The sequence below is a fragment of the Tympanuchus pallidicinctus genome, unplaced genomic scaffold, assembly GCF_026119805.1.
Source record: "Tympanuchus pallidicinctus isolate F22 unplaced genomic scaffold, pur_lepc_1.0 scaffold15, whole genome shotgun sequence".
Taxonomy (NCBI): domain Eukaryota; kingdom Metazoa; phylum Chordata; class Aves; order Galliformes; family Phasianidae; genus Tympanuchus; species Tympanuchus pallidicinctus.
Window position 1 is genome coordinate 24,082,210 of NW_026294669.1, and position 23,125 is coordinate 24,105,334.

The window sequence follows — 23,125 nt, forward strand, 5'->3', positions numbered from 1 at the left end:
CGTGAACCGAGCAGAATTCTGCAGAGCTGCCAAGTTGTGCTTCCAAAAGGAAGGAGGTGGTGGGCTTGAGGGTGAGAAGTTTAATTCAGTTGTGTGGAGGTGATTCCATTTTTTCTTCCTGCCATCCATCATTTTCTTTAAATGGAGAAGGAAGTCAGAACTGAAGTAACTTTTATGCAAGCAAGAGAGGTGTGGCTGGAGAGTACCTGAGGTGATGAAGGAAACGGTTTTTACAAGCGGGTTGATAAATGACAAAATGAAGTCAAAATAAAAAGACAAGGAGATGGAAATATCTCGTACTAAAACAAAATACAATACCAACGGGCTGTGGAATTCTGAGGGAACAGTTCTGAGCAGGGAGCTACGGCACTGCTGCCTTGGAAACTCCCCTGTGAGGCGGTGGCAGGGGCCTGGATGTTGGCTTAGTTGTAAGCTTCCAGTGGGTCAGCACAGTCTGAACATGTGAGGCTTCACCCATTGTTTTGTGGTGCGGTTTGATACTCAAATATTTGTTCCATACCAATTATGCATACTTAATAGAGCAATTTAATTTGGGCTCCAGTCCTCTGTGTAATTGAGCTGTCTAGTGTTTTCTCTTGGGTTTTGTAACTTTCTGATAACTGGAATGCAGAATGAAGAATGAAAAACTCCAATGTGTTGTATGGCAATATATTACACTGGTACAGAAAAAAGCAAGGTAAACTGTGTTAGATTTTGTTACAGCTGAGAGCAACAGCTATAGCTGTTGAAGCAAATGCTGCGGTGCCTTTATGCAGGCTAGTGTTATTCACTGTTATTCAGCTTCCCTGGAGAGGCTGTGGGTGGTTGTTTTTGTTGTTCGTTTAATGTCCTTTGATGCTAAGGGTTACCATATAGGATATATGTCGGTAGCACAAAAGGCAACTTAAGGGTAGTAGTTCCTCAGAATGAAGATCTGACGTTTTAAGTGTGAAGCTGATGCAGACTGATCTGTACTGGTGTTACAGTTCAGACGCTATCTTTCATAAAACTTGCACAAAAATAAGCATGTTGTAGAGGAAAAAAAAATGGAAACATAGTTTTTCCTGCTCCTGGACAAAGTTTTTGATATGTAGCGTGCATTGTTATGATATTTAGTTTTTAATACCAGGGCCAAGTTATTGTTATGATATACATGCTTTCATGGGCTGGTTGCAGCAACTAAACCCTGCAGACCTGAGATACTTAGCGCTACTGGTGAAGATCTGGCTGTGCTCCCCGTGAGTCTGAATGACCTGCTGGAGAGAACCACAGTCCCTGTGGGCAGCCAGTCCCTGTGCTCAACAGGGACACAAAGTTCCTTTGTGCTGATGGGGTGAGATAGGGATTAGTGCATCAAAAGCTTAGGAAGTTCTAAGGTAGGGAAAAATAACGTTGCAGAAGTTCAACAAAGCTGGCACGTAAGGGCTGTTGTACTTTTGGGTTTGGTTTTAATGTTGATTTTAAATGTGCTTTTCAGGCTGTGTAGTAACTGTCAGAATATTTGTCGGTATTTGATGATTCCTGCTTCTGATTTTTGAATTGGTATCTTATGGTTTCAGTGACAAGATCCTATAAATATGCATGTCTTAACATTTAGTTAATAAAAAGGATAGCTAGTAGTTCATTCTTCTGTCAAACACTAAGTTGGTAGAGGTTGAAGTAAATCTAACTTCATTCTAAGTAGTGTAATTACAACCTCCAAAAGCATGATTAAGTGCTTAGCTTTGGTACATTCAGAGCATTCTGTTTCTTCCTTGTAAGATATTTTGTGGTATGATGTTCCAGTTATGTTTTTCCATAGTCAGTAGCTGGGATACTAAATTCTTACTGTTAATGGTAATAACAGGACAGTACTGTTTACTAAAATATAGCTAGTTTTGTGCAATGGAAATACAAAAACGCTTCTGTGAATAAAGCCTTAAAGTATGGAAGGAAGAAAGAACTGAGATACAGGGAGAACCCTGAAGCAGGATGGGGTAGAACAGAGCAGCTGTCCTTTTGTATTGACTGCAGCGATGGCTTTTCTGCTATTCGGGAGTCCCAGGCTTTCTTAAAATTACTGGGTTTGTTCCGAAGGTCTGCACCCATTTTCCTGAAACCTGCTGGGTTTACATAGGCTTTATGTAGAGGTGGCTGCATTTTTTTATTTGTTTATTTTGAAATCACGCTGGGAGGCAGTCACTAAAAACAGACCTTGGTCTGCAGACCATTTGAACTAAGGTGGAGTTTTGTGCTTACTGGTGATGGAATGGTGTGCAGGCCACAAGCTGCAGCCCTTTTATATTTCCTTTTGTTTTTCTAAATTATTTTTTATAACAAGTAATAAAACCAAATGCACGCTTTTCAGGAAGAAAAGGTTTTATGCCATTTTGAGCCACCGAGATAAAATATCTACTTAGTAACTCTTGAGCAGTAATGATGTGAGCCACCACATACCTACATATGCATAAAGGTATTTTGGTAGGAGTTGGTCTGATTACTTCTGAAACGGGATCTGAGCTGTGAGTACCAGAGGGAGGAGAAAAAAATCGCCGTCATTAGCACCTACTAAGCAACATGTTATTTTGGTAATGCGGGTTTTCAGAGTACAAATTATGAAGCTTTGCATTTTTATGACATTTGTTTTTAATTTCTTGCTGCAGAGGTGCCATGCATTATTCAAGATTATAAAACGCTCCTGAAATCCAAATCATTTGGTTTTGCTGATGAGGTTTTCAAGCTGTGTAATTAAAGAACTGTATCCACATAGGTTGGAACTTCAGGACTCCTTAGTGTAATCATCAAAATAACCATTTTTAAGTGTAGTATTACGTTGTGTGCAATTATGCTATCATGTCGTCCTGCTTAGTGGAAGCTTTCTTGTAGTAAACTTCAGGCTTATCAGTGTGCTTCAAGATGAGGTTTAACAACAGACACCTGGTCAAACATTGCTTAGCTTATTAAGGATGATTCAGTTTTACAGACTTAGGGCCATAACACAGTGCCTGTATGCATAAATTAAGTATGGAAGTTGATGTACATATACAAGGATTGCTCCAAAAATAATGCATCCTATTTTATTGTGTTGGCCCACAGCGTCAGAGGTGGCTGTTGGTGGCATGGCAGTAGAAGTGAACCTTCCAGCTAATGTCCTGTTACGTGTTGCTGCTGTGTGACAGATGGCGGCAGAGGAGCGGTCTGACAAAATGAAGTCTGACATGGAAATGTGGATGAAGCAAAGGGGTGGAATTGAATTCCTTCCTGTGGAAAAAAATGGCACGCATTGACATTCATTGACGGCTGCTGAACGTTTCCAGAGATCAAATAGTGGATGTGAGCACAGTGAGGCAGCAGGTGGTGTGTTTCATCAGCAGTGATATTGGGTCACCTCAACTGGTGCAGATTTTCATAAGCACGACGTGCAGCTTCTTGTTCATCAGTGGTGAAAACACATAGCTAATGGTGGCGACTGTGTTGAAAAATAGCGTTTTGTAGCTGAGAATTTGCTCTATCAAATTGTTTTACTTTGCTCTTTGAATCTGTTGTAGCTTTCATGGAAATAAAAAGGAAGCATTACTTTGGGAATAATCTATATACTACAGTTTGGTTGGAGGCTTCATTTGTGTATGCTTTTTCTATTACATCTTGTTGAAAAGGGAACTGAAAACAAGCAACAATCAAAATGTAGGATGGAAATGCACGAAGGAGTGGTCAGTGAGATGTGCTGATGCGTTATGTGGTTTCCCAGAGCATGTAGAGAAATAGCTTTATATAATGGCTTTATACCACTTTTTTGCAGAGTTGCACTTCTTCGTGTGGTATGTGGTTTCTTACTACTTAAAAGTATATAAATTATGCCTTTTTTCTTACTGCCTTAAAAAAAAAAAAAAATCAATCTCATATGTCTTTTTTTTTTTATATAAGAACTAACTTTTTGATTATTTCAAGTTCTGCTCTTATGATTATTTGGCAGGCTATAGTAATTGTGGTAATTAGTGTGGTTAGAAGAAAAAATACACTTTTTCCAGTGCATTTTTAACTTTAAGGTATAATTCTCAAGAGGGTAATAAAATACACTATGGTAGATCTCGCAATCAGGTTAACGCAATCAAGTTGCTAATCATTTTTTTTGGAAGAATCTCCATTAGAGAAGATGAAGACTTGCTCTTTTGCTGAAGAAATGTCTTCATTTACTGCTGATTGAGGTTCTAAGCTTAAACTGCTAGGTTTAGCTTGACCCAGGTCTTATTAGCGGTACATCAAGTTCTGATTGCTTGCCTTCCTGGGACTACGTGGGCATGGCTGACTGATAAGAAATCAAAGAAGTGGATTTCAGAGTACTGAGATTTTCCTGATTTTAATGTTTTATAACTTCAAAATGTGAGGAGTCTTTCATATGGTGCTAATGCATTTCATATTAGCACTTCTGAAAAGTTTTTCTCAGATGGCATGTTACTTATCGTTTAATGTTCAGTCTTTAAGGAAGGCTTCCCAATCTTTCTTTTATATCTTAATATTTACCCCATAAAAATCAAAGCTATACGTAAAAACTGTATGATCAGGAGGTTCCCATAATCTCGTATAGAATAATGATAATGAGATGAACGAACAGTGCAGCAACAGGATGTGCTGCTGCACCTTTGTGGCACTGAAGCCAAACTGCTGGAGTAGGCATGAAATACATTTTGAGAAGAACTTTGGTAGCAGGGGGTGATAGTTTTAGTTTTGACATAGAACAGATCTATACTCAGTTAAAACTGTCTGCTGACTTATTAATAATCCTTTCATGGAACTGAAATTCTTGCTTTTGCCCCTCAAAACTGTGATGAGTAATGAAGTGATGACTGTGAATTATTTTTTTGTTTTTTTGTTTTGAGACCTTGCTATTCTTTAAGATTGCATAACTTTTTCCTCAAAATCAGCTTTGTGTTGCTTGATGTGAGTAGAAAGTATTCTTTTATAAGTTTATTTTTAAAAAGAAAATTTGGTATCCTTTTATTCCTACTTTCACACTTACTTTTCCGCATACTGCATAGAAGACTGCTTTTTCTCCTGCTCTGATTTTGTGATGTACTGTTGGTTCTTTTAATCTCTATTTGTATGTCTTATTGAAATATAGAAAAATGGAAGGTGTTCCTGACTTACACTGTTATCCATGAAAGTGGAAAAATGACAGCATCAGTCATGATGGGGAGTATCATCCTTGACGTCTCCTTTCCTTTTGCTCCTGATCTTGAACTCAGAGCACTGAATTGCTTATATTAAGAATCATGCTGAGTGGACCTCTGAGCAGAGTCTAAACATCTTCTGTGTTGTATAAACCCATCTTGAGGTCTCTTGAACTTTTCTTGTATTTCACATTAGAAGTAGTTAACATTTGTTCTCCTCTCCCTTCCTTTGCTGTCATTTTTAGAAGCTTGTTCTAAAATAGCTGACCTCTGGTTTAGAAGTTTTACCTCCTACCTTTCTGCAGAAGCTTGATTGACTGACAAACAGATATTTAACTAGCAGGCAGGTATTTAAGCCAGCACTGATCGAAGCATGGTTTCATCTGTTGCAATTTGAAGTAGTTTTTCAGCTTACCAGTATTCACTAACTGCATGTGTTAATTCTGCCAATGATGTTTTCCATTACCTTCTTTATTACATTAGTATGTTTTTCAACCTAATCATACAAGGTTACATTTGTCTCATTTTGCAACTATATCAATGTGGTGGTTGACTGATGCATCAAACAAATGTTTGTGTTCATCTTTTCCAGTCTCCGTGTTTTTGATCTGTAGCAAAAATTCCGTTAGGCCACATGCATGGTTGTGAAGGCTTTGATATAAAGATGCAACTGGCTCCTGCCAAGTATTCTTAGCACCTTTGGAGTTGAAAATTATGTAGACGTCAGCCAGTGGGTGGCACAGCCACGTGATACCAAAGGTTGGAGAACAGGAGAGGAGGAAGGGCACGCTTTGGTTCTTAGGCAGGATATGGAAAAATTTCAGTGAGTTTTCTTCTGTGTAATGGAATAGCCTTGGATTTCATATGAGAGATGCAACATACTGTTCGAGTTGTTTAGCAAATTATTTTAAATGAAGGACTTCTTACAAATTTAAATTAAATACTTTAATTATAATAATTATTTATTATTAAATAATTTAATTCTCAGTGGGAAGCTATTCCTGTGACTTTCTTATTGCCATGCTCACAGTCAAGGGTTGTTGACAGGAGAAAGGGATCTGTTGGCTGAGAGTTCTGATAGGCTTGCTAAGAAAAGCATTTACAAGCTGTATAAAGAAGCATGCAGATAACTTCTTCAGTGTCGCTGAAGGGTGCAATATTTGAGTGTCATTGCTGTTGTGTGAATCTTTGAGCTCAATTGCTGTAATAGCAGGTCTTACCTTTGTTGTTCTGGGTCAGCGTGGTGAGCACTTGTATGGCTTGGACAGGTTTTGTAGAATACGGTGGCACTACTATTGAATGTTGTTTTTGTACTGTTCTGTCAGTTCTCCAGAGTGAGGGTTAATTTCCCTTGTTGCTAACTGAATAAAATAAGTAATTATTAACACTTCCTCAGTATGGTGGTTTGTTCTGAGAAAGTGGTTATTGTGGCTGCCGCCCAATGATAGGGGTTCATTTAACAACGTGCATGGTAATGAAAGTCTGTTCTTTCCTATTTGTGATGCCTGTGCCAGTTAGCTCCCAGGAGACAGCTGCTGTGAAATGTCCAAAGTGTCTCTGGATCCACGGAGTCAGTGGGGACACTGCACCTTTGTGCAGACGTGGTGCATTGTATGCAGTGACCATAATCTCTTCGTAATTCCAACAGGAGAAGTGTCATACTTGGTTATGCAGAGGGTTTGTTGCTTTTGAGGAAGCATCTTGCCCTGTGGGTGTTTGCGTGTTCGTCTTTTACTTTCTGCAGAACAGAGCCTGGCCTTGGGATGTAATGCAAATAACCCTGGCAACTCCTCGTTGGGTTTCTGTCAAAGCTTCTAAAAGGCTTTAGGTAATTTCAAGATGATTCTAATGCAGCTTAAAGTTCTAATCCATGCTTTGAAGTAGAGCAAATTCAAAAGGCTTCTTGTGCATGGCCATAGATTAAGCGTTTTTTTGTACTTCAAAAAAATATTATATTGAATATTCAGATTGATTGAATTACTCACAGTGATGGAAAACAGAGCCCTTTGGTTATCCAGAAGCAGAGTGCAGCAGTTCATAATTATGGATTGAACAACCTGGCATGGAAAGGTGGAAATAATACTAACATTCCACAGGCATAATCACAGCCTGATTACTGCCTTGGAAATGTTTATAAGAGAGGGCTTGGAGTATCATTTTAGCAAACAACATGGAACGTAGGTCAAATTTAAATGAGGCAGGTGACCGGCCGTGTTGAACTCTGGCTATGTTTCAAGACAAATGCCTGAGACCCAAAGGCCATTCTTGTATTAAGCAATGGAATGTTAATAATGTTTGCTTCGTACCAAAAATATTTTTTGTTTCTGAGCAGCATGTGACTTTTCCTTTTGCTCTATGAAGCAGCATAAGACACTTCCTTCCTTTGTCCTGTATATCCCTTCCTATGACTTTTTAGAGCAGGGGTAAGGCTCTGGGGATAACATGTTTGTGTATTCGGAGGTTACCCTGATTTTTTTTATTTATGATGACGAATCTTAGGACGGTTACCATCTCCATCTTATTTTTGCTCTGATTACATGTGTCACTGGGGTGTTTTCTCTATTTCCTCCACCTCACTCCAAATCAATTATCAGAGAATGTTTGATCTGTATTATGAAGCAATCTGACAAAGTGCAAAATCGTGCTTTTTTTTCCTTAAACCGACAAAAATATTAATAGCAAATTATTTCTTTACAAGTGCTGGGACGTTTAAAGATATGCCAGCTTTCTGTGTGGTAGTGTTAAATACTTAAGCATAAGCATTCACTTGATGGCAATTCAAGTAACATCTTCATAGCTAGAATTCTTTTGAGCCTTGTGTAATATGCTTCTGGTTCAAAAACCCAGGGTGGAAAAACAAATTGATTTGAAGAGTCTTGCAATTAATCAAATACATCAAATATGATGTTTCAATCAGCCTTGTGGGCTGGGTAGCTCATCTGTTCCTACCTAACAAGCAGTGCTGCTAAATGAGGGTTTAGGTTTGAGGGTAGATGTGGGGGCTTTTATTGTTATTTCCTGTCTCATCTATATAGAGGCAATCAACAAGCCCTATTTCCTTGAAAGTAAAAATACTGCAGAAGGGTTGGTCTTCATCTCCTTGAACGTAAAACTATGTGGAAGTGATTATGGTGCAGCATAAAAGGTTGTGCAGCTATGTCGATTAGCCGTGCCACTTCAGAGTTCAGAAAATTCTGATGATTGGCCACAAACACGAGAGGGAGAGCTGATAACTGCAGCATTGGGAACACCAGCTTTTCCTCATTAAAACGAATGTGGTTATGAATAATTCTATAATTTTGGGGTGCTAAAGCGTATTGTAAGAGCTGGACATAGAGATTGTAGTTTGACTGGAAAGAATATCCTTGTGCTGTGTCATTTAATTGACCAACAGCTGTTTCAAAAAGTAAAAGTACGTAGCGATCAGCAGGCAGCAGGAGAATTATATCAAAGGGTTCAGAATGGTCGGGATCACTGTAAACATGAGATGTAAGGTGTTTGTGGATTGTATGCTTGTCTGCTTTAATTAACTGTATTCTCTTAGTAGAAGAGGAGGGCTTGGAAGCTAATTTACAGGTGTTGCAGCAGACTTACCTTGTTGCAGATGAAGGGAAGAGGTGAAGGTGAGAGCGCCCTGCATGGTGGTAGGCAAGAGCAGAGCACCTCATTTAGTCCTAGTTTTATTCCTCTGTCCCTGTACAGGGACATATACCATGAGACTCTTCTGACAATTCATGTGGTGATTTTTGTGGCTTATATATTTTAAAAGTGAAAATTTAGTTAAGGGGAGAATATGGATCCTTTTAAAATGAAAGCACATGAATGCATACTTTCACCTGTCGCTTCTTCCAGAGCTTCATTAGTAATGCTAGCCACTCTACGGAAGATGGCTGAGAAAAAAAGATATTTTGAATTTCTTTCAGTCATGTAAGATAGAAGTAAGGATGCGTAACAGCACATGAAGTATCTTAATCTCATGTTAACATTTGATTGAATAGAAAACAGTGGGTGTTATTAGGACTTCAGTACATGGTTTTTTTCCCCAGCTTGTTCCAACTCTATAACAAAACTAAAAAAAACCAACCAACCAAAAACAAAAATGAAAAAACCCCACAAAACAAAAACAAGCAACAAAACAACAACAATCCTCCCTGCCAGAATTGTTATCACCCACCCTGATAACAGAATTGTTGTCAACTGATGTACTTACCTATGAGTGTGTTCTGCAGTACTATTTCAAATGGTGGGGAACAATGACATCGTTTTAATGGAAGGCACATTACTGACTGTGGTCTAAAACAGGTTAACGGTGATGAACTGTTGATTTCTAATAGTGTTATGTACACAAACATTGGGAAACAAAAGCAGTAGCTTTTTTGTTGTTGTTTGCGATATGAGAAGAGGCGTCTCATCCCTCTGTGATCTGCGTGTGCTCTTGCTTTCTGCCCCTAGCTGTCAGGACTTCAAGTGCTGTGCTTCCCATTGGACCCACCCTCCATTCCTTCTTTATAACGTACCTTGTTTCTTATCTGAGGTGGTTATGTAAGGTCTTTTGAAATTGCTGGCATGTTTGAAACTCTGCCAATAAATAAAATCAGCTGGTTGTCTGCTTGAACACTTAAAAGAAAACGAAATAACCGAAGTCCCCTATCCTGAGCAGTAGAATCTTGTTGGGAATTTGCATCTGTGCGAATAATTGGTTTTACTGCTTGGATTCCTGGTAGTTACGTTCCTAGGCTACTTAATCCATTCACCTTGAAACTACAGAGTGAGAATTTTGAGGGAATTGTGTTCTTTATTATAAGTTAGTTAATGTTTCATCTGTAGCAAGATCCTTTCACCTGTGAAGCCACTAGGCTTTGTATAAAACACAGTCTTGGCTGGAGTTCTCAGACTGACCTGTGTCTTCTGATGTACCACTTCTTTATAACATCATGTTAAGGCGATTGACGAATGAGTGCTTTTTTTAAAATTCAGAAAGCAAGGTGTTGTTGGGCTTAGGTTTTTATCTGTGGAGTGTTTCGTGTAATTTATGGGGAAATTAAGTGTTTCTTTCAGGTTATTTAGGGTGTCAAGATTGGTCTACGTTTATGTGGAGTTGTGATCTATAACTGCAGTTGCTTTTGCTCAGATGTGTGTAATTTTAAGTAGCTAAACAACCTAGCTTTTATGTAGGAATAAACCTTTTTGAGTACACTTACCTGGAATTTCAAGCAAGTGATTTTGTTACCATGACCACTTACTTGTATATGTTTCCAGCTGGCAAATGTCTGGAGATGGAAGGAATCTACAGATAGATGAGGAACTTGCGTGGTTGGTGTTCTGTGGCAGGATTTCTGAAGTTTAACTTAAATTGGTCATCTCACCTTTATTCTGAAGCTGCCTTGTGCTGGTCTTGCTTTAACATCTGTGATTTTAGAGCTCTTGGTGTTTAGATGAGGGGGAAAAAATACACATAAAAACACCAAACACCAGAAAGCCAAAACCACAATTGCATTATGTAATCAGTGGTAGTGCCTGTTTAGTTGACCTAGAGAAGAATAATTAGCAGATTTTTATTAGATTTGATGCGTTCCATGTCTGTAGCGCAATCGTACAACCCTGAGAGCTTGCTTTTCTTTGCAGTTTTTTCTTTTGTTTGTTTAATACTGCAAATACCTTGCAATTTCCATTTTATGGTTGGGTTGAGGATGTGGTAGTAGCCTTGGTCTTTGTAGTGCAGAAACAAATGTTGACCAAAAGTGTAAGAATTTATACTTCCTGGCTCATTTCGAATTTATTATTATATAAGTAGTTAGGGGGCTGGGTCTTGTTCCTGGATGGTCCTTATGCTATGAGCTACCAGTGCGGAGATGCAGTAGTTTTTCTTTGACTGATACATTGCTGTTGCTGAATCTCGTGTTGTGCTTTCGGAAAACATCCCATGTTTCCGAATAAGCAAGCCATATTCCTTTTTCCTATTCTTTTTTTTTTTTTTTTTTTTTATCTTAATTTCATTGTTTCCAGCTGCTGTCTTGCCAGGAAAAGAAAGCTACAGGATATATGGTTGTATGAACATATTGCAGACAAGACAATTTCTTTATTGAAGTCTAACACAAAGTCTGAGGCTCTGTCAGAGTGGCAACAACCGTTTATCCAAGATTGCCAAGTTTTACAGGAGATTGATTTATTTTGGCAGAGTATTGGAGCACATACAGAACATCTTAAAGAATTGTTTTGCATTTCTCAACTGACAGATTTATTAAACCTCATCACCTGTGCTTTATGGAAGAAGGTAGGTGCAGAGCTGAATGAATTGCAAGAGGCAGGCAGTATTTGAAAGTGGCCACAACCAGCTCAGAAGTGTTTGCGACATTAAAGTTTACTGTGTGTGAAGGTGAGCTACAAATCTAGCTACAGTGCTGTCAGTATTGTCTGTGTTTTCTGACTGCTCTCCTGCAGCACCTCTTTGTCATGCCAATCCTCTTCCATTATGCAGGGGTCACCGTTGATAGTAAACTGAGGCTCTGGGTTTGTATTTTGTTACCAAGTGCAAAATGAGAACTCTGTGCTGTAGGAGGTGTAGTTCTTCATCTGTTTTTCTTGCTGGTGGTGGCTATCAGAGATTTGATGTTGGCTTTGGGAAACTTGGCGCTGGGTATGTGCTTAAGAAGTAGGAACAGATATAAACATTGGATAGCTACTGTATTTAATGGCCAACCTACCAGCCTTGTAAATCAGTGAGCAAATTGTGCATAGGCCAAGCAGCACACCTCATGGGAAGTGGGAGTAGTTTACAAGAGCTGCAGCAGCCCAGCTGTTGGCCATTGGATCAGTCCCCTTGCCTAAAGTGTGGCAGTGCAAGGGCTGGGAGGGCTCACATTGTTACAATGTGCAACACTTGGGGATCGGCCCTCCTCTGTCTGTCTCTACCTGGTTGTTCCTTCCACTTTCTCTTTGCCTGTCCTCCATAACCTGGTGCCTGGCATTTGAGTGCTGGTGAAATCCCACTACTTGCCCCCTTCAGTCTGTTTCATTGTTGGCAATAATTTATCATTATTTGTGGCAAGGTCCTGGTGCTTAGAACTGTCTCATACATACAGTGTATCCACAGACAGACCTTGGTGAAAGAAGGCTTGAAAACTGAGATAAGAGGCAGAGTAATATTCAGCCTGCCAAAGGCACAGATGTTTTAAACAATTAAGCATTTTCAAGAGAAGAAAGGAAAAACTCTTTGGAGTTATTTAGCACTTTTTATTCACTTCAAATTATTTCTAATATTCTGTTAGCTTACTTGTGTTGAAGAATTTGTAACAAGCCTACGTATAGCAAGTCTAAGAGACACCTCTTTGAACTTAATAGAAAAAGCAATTTTTGTACAATTAGATATTGATCTGTTCTTCTCTTTGTAAATTTCCATTTAATAGTTTGTTACTGCATTTGTTAGCTTTTGGTGGCACAAAATGTAAGTAACCCCAACAGTTAAATAATCACATTCCTTGTTTTTTAGATAGTGTTCTTTGTTTTTAACCGTATTTTGTAACAAGGTGGTATCTCTTCATTTGTCTGTCTGGGTAGACATTAGGGTAGAATTACTCTGTTGCCAGTGACTTGCAGTATGATTCCTTTAATTCTGTTCTGTTTGGAGTTTGTGCTGTGTAGTTCAAAGCTTCTGCTTCAGGAAGGAGTGGAACTGAATGAACAGAATGAAGGGAGCCTTTTAAATGAATGAGTAGTAGGTGCTTGCATTTGCAGCAAACAGTATAAGCCCATGGAAGGCTCTTTTCAAAAGAAAATTTTAAGGTGAACTTAGGGTCTTTAGATCCTCAGATGTGATAACTGTTAAACAATATAGATCTTACCTTCAGGCCATGCCCATGGATTATTTGGGCAAGTATTCATGTTGTGCATTGTATCATGTGATCTTTTCCCCATACATTCTAAAGACACCATTTCAGAACAGGCATTGATTGTTATGATCTGAGGCAAATAGTGAATTTGACAGAAATGATGCACAACTTGACTTTCAAGATTTTCAAGGGTTGTGTTGTAACTCAGAATGAATAAAAGCACTTGGTATGTTTCTGGTCATAAAAATAAATGGCAAAGGCAGTTTTAAAGGAAGAAATTCGCTTCTATCATATAGATATGTGACTGAAGAGCAGCAGTTCCACGTTTCCAGCAGTTTAAGCCTGTTAACTTTAGAGTATTAAACAGCTCTTCCCTTTTTAGAGATTGAGGCAACTTCAAGTGATTGCTAACTATTGAAAACATGGAGCATGTATATTTTGGGTTTGGGAAAATAGGTAATTGAAGTAGTTTGGTCTACATGGTGTTCTCTAGATAAAAATAACATGATATTTTGACACTTGAAGGCTTCGCACTACTGGAAACCCAAAAGATGAATGCATATCCTTCATGTTAGAGCTCTCAAGTCCATGGCCCAACAAACCTTATTTACAAGCACTGTTTTTCGCCTTTGAACTTGTTCATCATCTTGATCCTCTTCCCCTTTTCCCTTTCCCTGCTTGGAACAAAGGCTGTGGGAAAACTCCTAGTTTGGAAGAATTGCACTCTCTAGCATTGAGTGGTTCTGAAAGTGTTCTGAAATTTTGTCATCTATCATTTGCTTTCTGAATAAAGAATGGTGCTGTGTTAGGTATTGCCGGCATTGTTTGGAGGGAAACGAATTCAAAAAATGAAATAGTCCTCAGTCATTTCTGCCAATACCTGTTTTTGGTACTATTTGAAGGAGCAGCAAGATCTACGTGCATCCATTACCTCCAGTTGCTTTCTTTCAGCTCTCAGGTTCCATTTTGTGCACTGTCTCTGTGGGCAGTGGAATGGCTGTTCTGTAGCTGTACAGGAGAGGAACAGACTGAGCTGGGTTTTACTTTGTGTTCCAGGTATTTGCTCCCTGGTCCCTCTTTTAGGGGATTGGAGAGTGGGGATGCAGAAAGCAAAGATGAGAAAATGTCACTGTGCCTTAAGGAATGAGTTGCAGAATTCTGCATTGTCCTCGTGATAAGCACATAAGCAAATGATTTTGAGTATGTTTTGTGGTCTTCTCTAAAAGTGGAATTAAAAATGAAATGTGTTTGAGAAGCTAAATTTTAATTTGATATCCACTTGATAGTTCTGTGCAGAACTGCTCCTGTCATTGATTTTACTTTCTGAAACACTGTTTTACAGCCTACTTAAAAATGATTTTCCTACATGTGGGAAATACTGAAGTAATTAAACACATTTGGGTTTATGCATAAATTTTCTAAAATTAACTCTCTCTTTCACACTAATCTTTCTTGTCTTTAATTGGGTTGAAATGTGTGAAAAGGAAAATGGTTTGATAGGGAACTATTTTTCAAAGAGTAGTTTAACAACTGTGCATATAAAGGAGTTGCTAGATACACTTGGGCCAGGGAGGCAAGGCCCCTTTTGTAATGGAGGGATGTATTTTTGCATCAGTTTTTGCTGCATCATTGTTAAGTAATCTTCTGCATCCTTTGCTGTTACACCTTTCACTCCAGTGGAGAAATTAAAGCGTGTTGCAGTTAGGAGCAAAATACCCTTTCACTTAAGGAATTAAAAATCCTTAATCACGAAATTGGAATTATCACTTTGCCTGTGATATGGGGACATTAGCTTGTTACTTTCTTTCTCCTTTTATTTATTATTACTTTCTCCTTTTATTTATTTTTTTTCCCCAACAGAGTTTGCTAGCTTGTTTACTAACAGCAGGACACATTAAACTTTTTTAATCTTTAAATGTAACAAGTAAGTAAACTAATGCGTGACCCACCTGGCCAAAAAATGAGAAAACATTCTGAAATGTGTTCAAAGTTAAAAATGTGTTTCTGGGAAAGATTGAAATGTGATGGAAATAGGTGTGAAAAATCTTTGGGTGTACGTCCTGCTGCAGTAAAGTTCCTATAAGGGAAAGGAATAAACAGCTGAAATATTTTGATTCTAGTGGTGACCTTCTTTTGCTTTATTTATAGCCATTTTTGACCTCTTCTTTTCTTCTCATTGAATTGTCTCTTCTTTTGAAATTCTTTTCCTGTGCTGAGGAGGAAACTAGCTTATTTCAGGTGTAAGTATATACATTCCCCTCTCTTTGATTTTGTTATTGCCCTAGGGATTTTTTTTTACTTTTAACTCTATTATCTTTGTTTTCAAGGTATGTTTACTGAGTAATTAATTTTTTTTCAGTTAACTGGAGTTTATGAAGCATATCTTGGGATCAGCACTTAGTCTTTCACGTACTGTAAGAAAATTGAGACACATGGTTATGTGTTTTGTATTCAACTTTTCACTTCTGAGTAAGTGATTAATCTTTCCTCTTGTCATGTCTTGTGTCACAGTAGCACTGTGTTTTCTCCCTCTGACAGCCTGACACTGTTTAAACATCATTCTAATTTTGCACATGAGCCAGTGTAAGAGAAGGCAAAAAAAATCAAGCCACGTGAGGTATGTCACAATAACTTATTTTCAGAAGCAGCAGGCTTATGGATGGCACTACTTGCTCTGTTCCATCCTGATTTCTGCTGACAGCAGGCTGTGGTGATAAGCACATATAAGAAAAATCAGGAGTATTTCAGACAACAGAATCATGGGTGATTACATATCTTAGTGTAAAATGAAAGGGCAAGGCTTACGAGAGGAATGGGGTGGTGCAGCCCATACATGAGCGATTTGTGGTGCTATCTGTGCCTTTTTAAGGTAATGATCTGCTCTGTGCCACATGTTTTAGGAGTTACCCTTTCCTGAATGTGCTACAGTTCTTGACAAGTCATACCTGCCAACTTCAGCAATTGAGTTTTCACCTTTAAAATTATGTACTGATATGCTCAATTTGTCCCTTTTTTTGTGTGCATGTGATTTCATCAGAAGACATTCTGAGATCATGTCTAAAAAAGGTGGAAACACTCAGTTACAGGTGTCTTTTGTGTCTTGCATATGAAATCTTTTATGAAGTGCCTCTTACTTTTTCAGTCATCTTAAGTGCAATTGTGTGGCAAATTCTTCCTCGGTGAAGTACCATTTCATGGAAAAATGGGAAAATACTGATGTTTTGTTTTCCTTTTTAGGCAAGCTGCACAAGAATATGAAAACAATCTTTGTGATGTTTCAAAACCATAACTTCAGTTTAATGTGGAACCGAGCATTGCTCTAATCTCAGACACGTGTGATCTCGCTAAGAAGGATGTCCAGCCAGTACGTGTAGTGTGTATGTAATGCTGTCCTAAAGAAAGACAGCTGCGGAAGTTTTATCTTAATTCCTGCCTCAGTCTTAATGAGAACTGAGGGAAGGAAAAAGGCAGAAAGCTTTTGGTAACCTTTTGTGTGGTAGAGTGTTAAGTGGTGTTTTGTAGATTTTTGTTTAATGCAAACAAAACTAATTTTTTTAGGTTGCAGTTGGGTTGCATGCATTTCCTAGGCAGTTTGTGGGGGCTATGAGATTTGTTGAAGTACCATGGTTTTAATGGAGCTCTGTTCTTTTCCACATCTCAGTGGAAAAATTCATCTAGGTTGGAAAAGTCGGTATTGGTCACACATTTCTTCCAATGTTAAATCGGGCTAATGTGGTCAGCTCTGCCCTGGGAACAATGTGTGTGGATAAAGAAATTCCTAGTGAAATCTGTAGTGTTTTCTCTTGGGAGAGATTACATTATGTACATCATCGATAAGTAATTTTTCTTGTGTGTAAATGAGATGAGTTAAGGAGTTTAAGCTAGAAATTAAGTAGCTTATTTTGTTTTTATGTTAGTCAAAATTCTGTAGTAGTGATATCTTTTCTTAAATGATGCTACTTGAAGAACAAGGATGAGAGATTGGAAAGGTGATGGAGAGTGGAAGTGAGCCTCTATTTGTTATGGGAAGATGTTCTTTCGTTACTTTAACTATCAGCTGTTGTGTATACGACTGTCTTATGGTTCTTCTCCATTATTTTTCAGTGTTGAGATACTGAACTGTTTTATGTTTTCTCCTGGACAAAAGTGAAGGTGCAAGGCTAAATAATCTTACTTTGCTTCAAAGTTTAAACTTTCTGGTGATCTTTTCCTCTCAAGAAAACAGTAGCTTAAACTCTTCTCTGGCTAGCCAGTTTTATCAAAGGGGGAGGGGGAGGAAGGAAAAGAAAAGAAAAGAAAATCCACTTGGGTGTCCTTACCTGGTTGAAATACAGCATAGGCAGAGTTCATTGTGTCCCAGGGCTTATCAGTCTGCAATGGGCCTTAATATCTGTAGGATAATTGCCATTGGGCTTTTCTGATTTTATTCTTCTCTCAGTGGCAGCACAAATGTGCACTTAGTATGGAAATTACTTACCCTTTTCACTGTTCAACAGCAATACCGTTAGTATGAGAATTGGGTCTAAGAGATAACTACTGCTGTGTCTGTCTATGGGATGCATTCTGCCTGCACTAAATACATGTTTTTCAATTTTATTTTGGGTTTTGGTGTGTCAAATAACATCTCTGGGATTTGCAAATATTCTCACCTCTCTCTCACTTATCCCCTGAATGAGGCAATCAGATGATCAGCCAGGAGTGCTGCAGCAGTGTGAAATACTGACTGAAAAGCTCTTGTTAAGAATATAACCTCTGTTTTTTCGATTCAATCTCCTGCCTAAGGAGGGAGAAGCACCTTGTGCAGCCTCAGGCATTGATGTACTGGGCTTGCATGTCTCTGCACACCCTGCCTGGACCTTTCCACGTTGCATCATCTTTCTGGGTTGCTGCAGTCGGCCTTGCGATAGGCACATGTTGTTGTAAATGTCACCGCGTGCATCTGGAGCAGTTCTTGAGACAAATTGATGCGTGTATGTTATAACAGAATCTATTTTAGTTGAGTCACTTCTCGCTGCGGTTCTGTTTGTTGAAATCCAAACTACCAGAAAAAAGTCTTCCAGTCTCTCTATGCCAAATGTATGGCTGATACCTTCCTTGGACCTCAGCAGGCTGTGTGGATGGGGCAGTTCCTGATGACTTTTTAGGCCTAGAGTACTTGGTGGTAGTTACCTTTTCAGAGCTTGAAGTTGTGCATGAAAATAGTTTTTGTAATCCTTTTAAATACATTTTAAATTTGAGTAATGGAGATAACCAGTAGTTTATGGATCATGCATATGCACTTGAACCTCAAGTCATCTGATGCAGAAAAACAAATCAGTCTGTAGCCAAACCTCGCTTCATAGCTTCTTTTGGGACAATGAATACTCAGTAATTTTTTTGTCATTGTAGATTTTTATCTTGTTCTGGGTGGACTTTGGCTTCCTTCCAGCAGTAGATTTGATGCCAAAGAAGTCGCTTGAGGGAAGTTCTTTTAGAGAAAATGAGGAGAGAATTGCCCTATTTTTGCTTGGTAGGTTCTGCTAAGATGTTTTTAGCTTGTGAGGTATTTTTTTGTTGGTGTTGTTTTGGTGTGTTGTTTGCTTTTTCTTTTTGTGTGAGCAGCCCTGGAGAATGGAATAGTTTCTTAACTCCAGTGCTTGAAGATGCATATTGCAAACTACTCATTGGGTGTCCTTTTTTTCTTTACCTTCCCTCTATAGACTCTCCTTTCATGCGCAGGACAGATGAAGAAAGTGTTGCCAGTGAAAAGAGGGACTTGTCAAACTTCTTTGAGTCATAAATAAGCTTTTTCTTGTTTCTTGTTTTGAATGCCTTGGAATTACTTGATCACTTATCCTGCAGCTCCTTTGGGGTACTATGTGCTGTTGGCCTAGCGCAGTCTGTTAAGCTGTTGACTCAACACTTAAACAGCCCTGACTGAAAGACCTGTCAGGCGGACCCTTAATTGGAAATTGTTACAAAGGCTGATTTGTATTTTGCTGAACTTGGGTTATTTGTGAGAGATTTCTTAAAAAAAAAAATAAAATAAAATAAAAATTCAAGGATAACAGTGAGCTAATGAAGGTCTTTGATCTCTTCTGTACAGAAGCTAACTGATGTTTGGGTTGCTCATAATTAATTTCATCCTTCAAATTAATTTCTGTGAGCTTTAGAAATTAGCAGTGAAGTATTTCAGAGCTTTGGTCTTCTCCAGCAGATGCTGAGCTTAATTGCAGCTTTGGGGGATGTTGTTTGTGACAGCGGGCAGCGTGCTGCCACTGAAGAGGAGATGCTGGTGTTCCAGGGCCTGTGCCTCCTGCTGCCTTCCTGAGTTCTTGGCTTTGCCCCTCTCTCCTCCAGATTAAGTGTCTGAAGAACGCTTGCTTAAAAAACAAAAAAGCGTTTCTTTAGTTTATACAGCCTTCATTGATTTAGGTTATGAGTGAACTGGTTTCAAATGCTTCTGAAGAAGGAAGGATGGACAAGCAGGTTGGATTCATTTAGCTTTAAGTCTAAATTATTACCGTGCAGCAATTCAGCACTTCATTCCTGAAAAAACTTTACAGTAATGGCAAAAAATCCTAAGAATTCCTGCCTCTTTTGTGAGAAAAGCTGGAGACCAAATTTCACAAGGCTAGAAGGAAATTGCTGTTTCACTGAAAGTGAAGTGATTATAAAATCCAAAGATTTAATCCTAGGGTGATGGTTTAAATAGCAAGATGAAATGAGTTTTAAAAGCCCTTCTGGTTTACTCCTCTCTTGTGAGCTCTCCTGCTTGCAGGCAGTGCTGCAGGGTGCTGGGAGAAGTTTCTTGGTGGTTCTTGCTTTCCCTGAGAAGTTTTTTTTCATGATCTTCTGTTCTTTATTACCTCCCTAAAATAGCTGAAATGTGAATTGTGCTCCTCTCTTTTCAGTTTGCCTCCACGTGAGCACTCTACCCAAGATTTATTTGAATTAATGAAATTCACCATAAAGGAAAGCCCAGTAGGAACTCTTTAGACCAAAACTCTTGCAGCAATGGATCAGAGGCTCAATGCTTGTGTAACTGAAGCTCCCAAATATTCCTGTTACCGTTTCTCCTTTTTCAGTGGAATTGTTTTAGGACACAAACCACTTGATTGCTTTTATATTTCCTATGGGATTTCTTCACTTTGAAAAACCATATTGAAAAGCTTGGAAATGTCCAGTTTTTTTTCTCTACGTAAAGAATGTCCTTTTTATTATACTGCATTTACTCAGCTGGTCTGAAACTGCAGAACTTCTCTGAAACCGTGTGGTCCTATACCCCCTCATGGGGAAAACTGTACCAAATGGAAGTAGTCCCATTGGCTGAAATAGCTAACTGCCATTGGAAATTTCATTTAATACATAGGGCTTTGAAGTACAGTGTTAGGGCACAAAGAATAGGAAGAGAGATTTGTTCTGCTGACTGTAGAGGTGTGAACCTCTTAGGCTAGTGGTGTAGCAGAAAAGCAAGTGGTATGTATGTAGTCTTATTGCCTTGACCTTGTCAGCTGCTTGGCTGCAAAACGTGGTTAGCTTTAAATTTACAGCAGGAATGTTTTTTCCATGTTTTTCCATTTTGCTTAGTATCCTGTTACAGTTGAAAGTCAAAATGCTAGGAGGTTGTATTTTCTGCTAGAAGGGCGTAGAAAGAGCTGCTGATGGTTGTCCTGAGGCAAAAGAAAAGCTAATAATGAAAGAAATAGTTCTATGCCTGTATAATATTTAGTCTGAAAAGAATATATTTCCGTCCATTTTGGAGATATGCTGATAATCTGCATTTCAGCAGGCCAGTGAGTATTGTGGATGAGATCTGCAATGTGAGAATACTAGATATTACTGCAGTGTGAACAATTTACTAATGCTTTCTCTAGGATTAATTTACACTGCATTAAGTAACTCTGGAGGGGTGGAAGAAAAAAAAGCAAAGCAGCTTTCAGAAAGTATACCTATCTGTTCCTTTGCTTTCTATTAAATGTGTAAAGTGTCTTGTCACAGAACAACCCAGAGCTTCACAACTCACTTGCATGCACCAGGTGCTCTCTCAGACTTGTGTATTCCTTGGGCAGGTAGAAAAGGTGAGCCATTCAGGTTTGGCAGCGCATCAGGACAGATTGTGAGAGATAAACATAAGTGGAATTGAGAATTCTTTCCGTGTTGCTTTATGAAATACTTTTGGATCTTTTCTTCTCTGATTAGCAACTAGAAATAATGGATTGGATTGATTCTACCTGGACAGTATTTGCTTTACATGTATCTCCAGAAAACAGCAGAAGAGAAAGCTGGCTTATCTTCAAAACAAGCGTGTTAATGTTAGAAACAAAAATAGAGGTGTCTGACTAGTTTGTTCTCATTGTAGTTAGGCAATAAAAAATGTAGACCTGATATGTAATTTCGTGGCCTCAATAGCTTAATAACTGGTGTTTTTGTCATTTTGTCTTCTGGTCTGCAGAACAAAAATGGCTAATGAGGTGGGTGAACTTCCAGGACCAGATTAAGAACTTCTTAAGCTTCCTAGCATAAGGCTGTGTTATGATGAAACATAGGTAGACATTAGGTGACATAATGGGTTTATTAATTGTTGGGGAAAGGCTGAATTTAAGTAAGAATTGGGTGAACCTTTGCTCACATCAGAGGACAGGTCTGCAGATAGCTGTGTGCAGCTCCGCTTGGATGACTGGTGATGCATGTAATTTTGCCTAGAGTTTACTGAAATATTTATGCTTCCCTAGACTGCAACCATCCTTCCATGTACACATGGAAACTGCAAGGTCAGTTTGAGAAGAAGCAGGCCAAATTACAGATACGATGTCTGCAACTCTTTTTTTCCTACAGTCAAGTGGGAAAAAGGGCTGCTAATTTAATATTCTCACAATAGGAATCCATTAAAAGAAGCTTTTAATGTTTTTGCAATTTTTCTTATGTATGTGCAAGGCATCTGTACTGGAGTTTGTTTATTCCTCATTGTAGGGCAATTAAATGGTTGATCTTCTATCTTCTTATTAAAGGACTATAAGTAATGATTTCATTAATCTGATTTTCAGAACAACAAAAACATCAATAACACGTCACTTTTTTTTTTTTTTTTTTGAGGAGTGGGGAAAAATCCTGCAATTAATTAAAAAATACATAAATATTGTAAAATATACTGTTAAATAAATTACTAGAATTGGGTAGAATTGTAGATGAGACCAGCTATAGTGTAAGAATATTGGAGAAATGAGTGCATGCATGTGAAAACTTTACCTTCATTCATGTCTTTGCAGTGGCTGTTAAAATAATTCCTGTACATTACAGATTTCTTTCTTTCATTTCAGTATGAGCTCAGTGTTTCTCTACTCCTTTGTTTTAATTTTGTTGGGTGTTGGGTCCAGGAGCTTTTAAGTTGAGGGTTGTAGCTAGCTGCAGTCTGCTCTGTTTGGATGGTGGAGGAGAAATCGGCAGGCATTGCTGCAAGGAAACAGTCCTTCAGTATGAGGATCAATTCTGTGCAATAGTGTGGCTTAGTGCTTAATCACAGGATGTTACACAATCGTTAACAACTGCTGATTATTTAAAAGGACGATATTTCAAAGTGTATTTTTTTGTGATACTTCTCTCATCACAACCATGTTCTGATGTAATCATGTTACCATAAGAAATGGTCGTGTGGAAATTGTATTAATATTTTGCCACTAGCACGTTAAGAAAAAATGATATCTGTTGTTCTCCCACCCCTCAGCCCCCCGTGGGCCCAATTTTAACGTGAAAAGCATTAACTATTTTGATGTTGTTTTTCCATTCCCTCACTAGTTGGCAAAACAATTTGTTTGTATCTTTTATTGTGATTTGTAAAGATGATGTATCAGAATATTGATGGCTGCGGTCTGATAAGGAAAAAAATGCTTTAATATTTTATAATTTAAAAAAAAAACATTTGGAGCACAAAAGTCAACTTCAGGGATTTGGGATCACAAACCTCATTTCTCCAAAACTCTGTGAAACATTTTTCTTTGTTGTGTAACTGAAAGTAGTGCTTCAGTGCTCTGTGTGTACTTTCAGTTTGTGTTCTGAGGGTTAAATAACTTTTCTACTTTTTCTCGATCCATCGCTGTAACCACAGTAACCATTTTAACTGTGTTTGATTTAGTCCCAGTAGGCAAGCGAAAAATTAATATTTAGAGCAAT

General features: G+C 38.4%; 1 protein-coding gene and 1 long non-coding RNA gene across 6 annotated transcripts in view; one reads left to right on the forward strand and one right to left on the reverse strand.

Annotated features, from left to right (window-relative positions):
• LOC128076716 (uncharacterized) overlaps nucleotides 1-11,586 on the reverse strand; it is a 496,481-nt gene extending 484,895 nt beyond the window's left edge. The window contains exon 1 of the long non-coding RNA XR_008204632.1: nucleotides 11,576-11,586. This is a non-coding gene — a long non-coding RNA (uncharacterized LOC128076716). The remainder of the gene's footprint in view (nucleotides 1-11,575) is intronic.
• Nucleotides 1-23,125, forward strand: part of PARD3B (par-3 family cell polarity regulator beta) — a 753,023-nt gene that overhangs the window by 402,905 nt on the left and 326,993 nt on the right. The window lies entirely within an intron of this gene.